The sequence below is a fragment of the Neoarius graeffei genome, chromosome 9, assembly GCF_027579695.1.
Source record: "Neoarius graeffei isolate fNeoGra1 chromosome 9, fNeoGra1.pri, whole genome shotgun sequence".
Lineage (NCBI taxonomy): Eukaryota > Metazoa > Chordata > Actinopteri > Siluriformes > Ariidae > Neoarius > Neoarius graeffei.
Genome location: NC_083577.1, coordinates 44,359,729 through 44,366,818, shown reverse-complemented (window position 1 = coordinate 44,366,818; position 7,090 = coordinate 44,359,729). Strand labels below are relative to the sequence as shown.

Sequence of the window (7,090 nt, the reverse complement as noted above, 5' to 3'; positions counted from 1 at the left end):
AAAATGCTGTTCCTAAAAGCATTAAAGATGCTACGAAGTTTGGTCTAAAACTATTCAAAGGTAAGGTGGAATTGTGACTTATTTCATCGTTTTCAAAACAAAGTATTTTATGCGAGTCGGCATAGATAAGTGACACAAGTCTGTGCACACCTTTATTACATTTGCATGCCGCTTTTGAAGTTTTAAATAAATTATTTTTAATATGATTTTTTTTATATTTTTTTGAAATAATCACCTGGGTATTTATACTAAAACAATTATCCGCCTCAGGCTCAGTGAATATTGGTGGAAATTTGTCTCGGTTATTATTTAAATAATATTGGCTGGCTTTTTTCGTGGTATATCAGATATATTTCATTCAGCTAGCATGATTTTGAATGAGTCAAAGACAAGTTCAGTATCATGCTAGCTGAATGGAATATATCTGATATACCACGAAAAAAAGCCAATCCAATATAATTATTATTATACATGCACATTTGATGGAACAATTATAGATTTTACAAAAAGTTAAGAACGGGGGGTAACTTACCACTACTGAATGCTGATTCTGATCAAATGTAATTCAATGTTCTGTCAATCCAATGTACTGTACAGAGTCAAAGTTCTAACAATAAAAGTGGTACAAGTCCAAAAAGCCTGAACAACAACCCAATTTGGGGCGGCACGGTGGTGTAGTGGTTAGCGCTGTCGCCTCACAGCAAGAAGGTCCGGGTTCGAGCCCCGTGGCCAGTGAGGGCCTTTCTGTGCGGAGTTTGCATGTTCTCCCCGTGTCCGCGTGGGTTTCCTCCGGGTGCTCCGGTTTCCCCCACAGTCCAAAGACATGCAGGTTAGGTTAACTGGTGACTCTAAATTGACCGTAGGTGTGAATGTGAGTGTGAATGGTTGTCTGTGTCCGTGTGTCAGCCCTGTGATGACCTGGCGACTTGTCCAGGGTGTACCCCGCCTTTCGCCCGTAGTCAGCTGGGATAGGCTCCAGCTTGCCTGCGACCCTGTAGAACAGGATAAAGTGGCTAGAGATAATGAGATGAGATGACAGTTCAAAGTTACTGTTGGTAGGAGTTAATTGTTACATTGCAGTTGTTTAAAACAAAAGAGCTTTGCTGAGTGAAGTCCACGAGTGAAGTCCTCTTGTAAAAGTCTCCGTCACTTTTCCTCATCTCCAAGTAGAACTTTGACAATATTTCTGCTATTGCTCTCTTTTCCAGTTTTTCGATATCCATTGGTATGTTTTTCTCTTGTAAATATGCATGAAGAATATCCAGTGAAGTTTTGGTAGCCTTTCGGGTGTTCAGCACATCTTTCTCTTTCAAAATATATATTCTGCTTTAAATCTTCCGCTTTTAATGAAGCAAACCTCGCAGCCATGTTTGTGTACAAACTGTCACAATCACTCGCTTGCACGGAAGTTTTACGTCTCCAATGTATCTCTTTTCCAGCGTTTCCATTTATTTAATGAGGAATATTAAATGTGTGAAGAATATCCAGTGAAGTTTTGGTAGCCTTTCGGGTATTCAGCGCGTCTTTCTCTTTTAAAATATGTCTTCCACTTTAAATCTTCTGCTTTTAATGAAGCAAACCTCATGGTTATGTTTGTGTACAAACTGTCAGTCACTCGCTAGCGCGGAAGTTTTATGTCTCCGACGTGTTTCTTTTCCAATTTTTCAATGTCCGTTGGCAGGTTTTTCTCCTGTAAATAGGCATGAAGAATATATAATGAAGTTCTGGTAGCCTTTTGGGTGTTCAGCGCATCTTAAGTTTCAGTTTTCAATTTATTTATTTAGTGCTTAAATCTAGCACCGGATCTTCTCTCTTTCCTGGCCGACAAAGAAATGATTGTGCGCACGCACAACAGAAAAGTTTTGTCATTGGATCTTCGCATGAGCTCCGATGTGTGACATCATGTTGTCTTGACAATGTGCAATATTGTTACAATATTGCACGCTCATTCTCCATTGGGGAGAGTGGAGTAATAAATGGAGGATAAGCGATATGATAACAGTATTGCATGCCATCATTAAACCTGCTAGAAGGGAATAGAATACATGTTTTTATTCCATGGAAAAAGTGTCCCATTTGTATAATAATCACTGATATTCACTTCGTCTTCAGCAAATAATTGTTTTAGTATAAATACGTACACAGGTGATTGTTTTAAAAAAATCATATTTAAAAAAGAATTTATTTCAAACTTCAAAAGCGGCATGCGAATGTAATAAAGGAGCGCACAGACTTGTGTCACTTATCTATGCTGTGTCACATAAAAGTCTTTGTTTTGAAATAGATAAAACTAAATCACAATTCCACCTTACCTTTGAATCTTTAGCATCTTTTAAATTGTTAATTAACTTACCGTATCACTCCAATTATTTGCTCTTTATTTTCCCATTTAAGAGGTTTAACGTATTTGCTGCTGTCTTTCACAGGTGCAGGAATTGTTTTTCCTGTTTGTGGATTGATTTCTTTAAGCAATGGGTTTAGTGAAGAGTTTACGTCCTTTTACAAAGAACACCAGAATCATTGTTTTGGGGGAAAATGCTAACTAATGAAACCTCAGAATGTGTACATGAATTATTAACAGTAAAAATGTTTTAATACTAACCTTCACTATAGGTAATAGTGTTTGTATGCACTATAATAAAATATTAAATTATTCTTTCATTAATAACAAAGCACAACAGATCATTCATTGCAGTTAGTTACTATATTAATGAACGATTTGCTCTTCCATGGTTACTCAATTACTAAGGAACATTTTTGCGAAATGCAAAGTATCCAATGAGAGGTTCTTGAAATTTTGTTACGGTATCACATCCATTATACCAAATGTTTTGGCTTTAATACATTACCTAGTGAGGTGTAAGAACATGTCCTCAGTTATTCCCCATCCAAAGCACATGTAGCCAACTGTAACCATACAACATTGTGGCAAGAAAACTTTTCTTTGTCTGGATTCAATCATAGGTTCTCATCAGTTAAAGGCTTCAGGTCAGACTGCCACCTCTCCTTGGGTCTGTTATTTAGTTTTGGACATTAAGTCATTAATCTTGAGAACAAATTACTGATGAAGCCATTTGGACACATGCTATTAATCAGAATCTGCTGCATCTTTGTCATTTTAGATACAATGTTTAAGGCTCTGCACTCATGATCAAATGATTGTGAGATTCAGGGCTGGTAGAAAAACACTGCTGTGCAAAGCCCTTAACCTTCATGTCATTTTTCAAGTGTCTTTGGATAACAATGTGTCAGGTGAATAAAAGTATTGTATGTTAGTTAGTAAGTAAATAGAATAGATTTTTGATAGGAAAGCCATATGTATATTTCTGTTTGGTTGTTCAAATGAAATGAACGTCCAACAGTTACCATGGAGATCTGACAATATCTTTAAAACAGTGTTCAAGAGATTTTGTTCCTTTTTAGTGATTATGCTTTACTAATGACTTTGTTACATTTTGCCATAGTGTACCCTCCCCACCCCCTTTTCTCCCCAATTTCACCACCTGCCAATTCCCACCCACCAACCAGCTCTCCCCCATCATATAACAACTACTGACCATGGAGGGTGAAGGCTAACATGTCCTTCCTCTGACACACAAGAAGTCAGCTGATTGCATCTTTTCTGCTGCTCACGCTGTGTCACAGGGCAGTGTAACACATTCGGAGACAAATATCTGCCCTATTTTGCATATGTGGGTTCACAGCTTTCCACAGTTGGCTAGTGTTGTTCTGAACAGAGGGCAACCGTCAGGGTCTTCTAGCCCTTCAGAGAAGGCCCAACCATATCGGCCTTTCAAATAGTATATTTAATTTCTTTCATTCTTTAATTTCTTTCATAACTTCATTATAATTATTCCATTCTAAATCGGCCTCATGTTCTATCAAATTTCCTTCAGAAGTGATAGGGTTACCATACATGTCAACCTTTAGTTACCCATGCACTTACAAACTGTACTTTTCCCTTACAAACACCCATGAGCCCTTATACATGAGAAAAAAAAATCCAATATCCAAAGCACCGGTTGTTTTATTCCACATTATACACTCCTATTGTAATGGGCATATTTATCACACTGCATCAAGTTAAAGGGATCAAATAAGCTTGTACTGAATAAAAAGAAATTTTAGATCCCAGAGGAAACAACTGAATTAAAAAGGCCTATATGTACAGTCAAGTAAACAATTATCTACTAAAGAGAATGACTGAACTATAAACTTAATTATTTAATATACATTGTATCAGTAATACCAGAATTATTGATGTAAATTTTGCAAATAAAATGTCTCATCTCATTATCTCTAGCCACTTTATCCTGTTCTACAGGGTCACAGGCAAGCTGGAGCCTATCCCAGCTGACTACGGGCGAAAGGCGGGGTACACCCTGGACAAGTCGCCAGGTCATCACAGGGCTGACACATAGACACAGACAACCATTCACACTCACATTCACACCTACAGTCAATTTAGAGTCACCAGTTAACCTAACCTGCATGTCTTTGGACTGTGGGGGAAACCGGAGCACCCAAAGGAAACCCACGCGGACACGGGGAGAACATGCAAACTCCGCACAGAAAGGCCCTCGTCGGCCACAGGGCTCGAACCTGGACCTTCTTGCTGTGAGGCGACAGCGCTAACCACTACACCACCGTGCCGCCCCAAATAAAATGTATTAATATTAAATCAATATTAAGTCAACTAAAGATGACTGAACCACATCAAGTATATTATCTAAACAAGGATAAGTGAAAATATTAATAAATTATGAAGTTAAATTGAAAATCTTCCCAGTAATTTATAACAAGAATTTGAATCTTATTCCTTTTTGGAGTGTTCTTTGTTGTACAAAGATGTTGCAGATTTGGCACAAGCTATAATATCATTGCTTGGGCAGCAGTTGTAGCTCCTGATCACAGTTCATTTTAATTTGCAGATATGCAGTTAATGTGTCTGCAGCCATATTTTTTCTGTACTCTGTATGAATTTTCCTAACCAGTGAAAATTCATTCTCACTATCTGCATTGCTATGTGGGAGGCAGAGCAAAGCAGTAAAAAGTTGTTTCAGCACTGGAAACCTGGCAACACCCAGAGCAGTTTTTACATCAAAGACCTTTCCCCAATATACATCTATTGGTACTTTTTTGCCATCATTTGCCCTGCATGGCACAACATCATGTGGCATAAGCTGAAAGTCCTCCCACTCCTCCTTCAACTGCTCCAGGTCCAGGTAAAAGCCAAAAGAGGAAGTTAAATTGACAACACTACTATAGTCCAGGTCATCCTTTTTAGATGGAGCTAACACTGCAAGATTGACCAACACTTCATTGTCAAATGGAAATGTATCCATCATCTTCCTGGCAGCAGCCTGACAGAGGAGAAGAAGACCTGGACAGTTTTTGTGTCCAGGTCTTCCTCTAGCTCCACCAGGCGAGATCTGACTGCAGGCCCCACTGTCAGCTTGTCATTGGACTGCTGCAGCTCCTGGTTGCCCACATCAAATTCCCTAAGATTTCTGCAGGACTTGACATGCTTCAGCTCCAAGAACTTCACAGCAAACTTCCATAGAAGGCTGTCCATCTCGGGGAGGAGACTGCCAACCATGCAATCCTCCCCTTGAAAAAGGATGTTAAACTGATTGAGCACTGGCATAATGTACTGCAGGAACAACAGTATTAGCTCAGTCAGGGGTTCCTGTAGCCTGTCATTTATCGACTTGAATTCGCCTGGTTTCTCAACATCTTTACGACTGGCAAAGTAGCTTCGCAAGGCCGGCAGTTGGCTCAGCAGGTGGTTGCAGACTTTCTCTAGGGACAGCCAACGGCTAGGACAGTACTTCAAGAGCTGCTGCTCCTCTACCTAGAATTTAATGTAGAACAATTAATTGAGGAAAAGCTGGAAGACTACCAGAAGAGAATCTCAAAGACTCCTTATGTTATAGTGATACGATAGGTCTTTTAGCTAACCTCTGTAAACTGCTGAAATTCTTTGAAGTCCTAAATGCGCTTTGAGCTGTGGTGGAAAAAGTAGAACACATCCACCAGAAGGTCATCTACTTTAAATGGCAGTGCCTTCACACCGGCCTTCACACAAAGATTTGCCAAGTGGCAAATGCAGCCAATGCTGAAACAGAAATAACAGTAGAATAAGTACAGTACTGGAGTACTATTCTGATAAAATTTTGGTGTATATTATTATGTATCAACTTATGACAAATGAAACATACCTAAAAATCTTGGGACTTTTTGATTGGAGCCTGGTCAAAACAGAATCTTTCCTGCCAATCATGATGTTGCAATTGTCACTTGCAAACCCAACCATGTTGGCCCAGGGGATGTCATTTTCGCTGAAAATATGCATTATGCATTAGTGCTCGTTTTGTAATTATAAAAGTTACAAAGGTATTTATAATATTATACATATTACTACATACTTTCAGTCTAGATTGTTAAACAGGTATACAGATTCAGCAAACTGGCGCACTGTTTTACAATTTAAAGAATAAATTCTTACCTCATGAAGCTGTCAACAGCTTCAAATATCGCTGAAGCTTTACCAGAAGCAAGTTCTGGTAAATCCAGCATTCTGGTTTTTACATAGACATCTTCAAAAATGCATGCCAGAATGACCAAGCACTTGGTGCTGTTTCTGTCGTTGCTCTCATCTATCATAAGGCTAAACGGCTGCTGGTGCATTTTTTTTGATGACAGGATTTGTATAAGCAGGGGCTAAACTTCCTTTGATGATCATGTTCGTCTTCGTTCGTTTGCATGCAAAATCCTGGGTGAACAACAAATGAATAAAAGGTTAGGTCTACGTACATAACTGGCAAGTACAGATTATTTTCCTGGTCAATAAAAGAAAATCAGAGCACGGCAAACATGTAGATGGTGTTAAATTGCTTCCATCCACTACTATACATTTAAGAGACAGGTTACCAGCGGTCATTACCACCATTACTCTTCATTCAATACTTTTCCAGTTTACTGATGACTGATAGTAGTAACGAGTGTTGGTCATCTGTGTCTACATATCCTCCTGGGAACCAAGAAAAAAATGTGTCTCTCAATTTCTCTTTTGTTGTGATTTCCTTAC

General features: G+C 38.8%; 1 long non-coding RNA gene across 1 annotated transcript; it reads right to left on the bottom strand.

Annotated features, from left to right (window-relative positions):
• Nucleotides 1-4,366: 4,366 nt before the first annotated feature.
• Nucleotides 4,367-6,331, bottom strand: LOC132891240 (uncharacterized). Its single transcript, XR_009655295.1, has 3 exons — nt 6,222-6,331; nt 5,962-6,118; nt 4,367-5,854 (listed from the first exon to the last, which is right to left on the bottom strand). It is a non-coding gene; the product is annotated as an uncharacterized LOC132891240 (long non-coding RNA).
• Between the last annotated feature and the right edge of the window lie 759 nt (nt 6,332-7,090).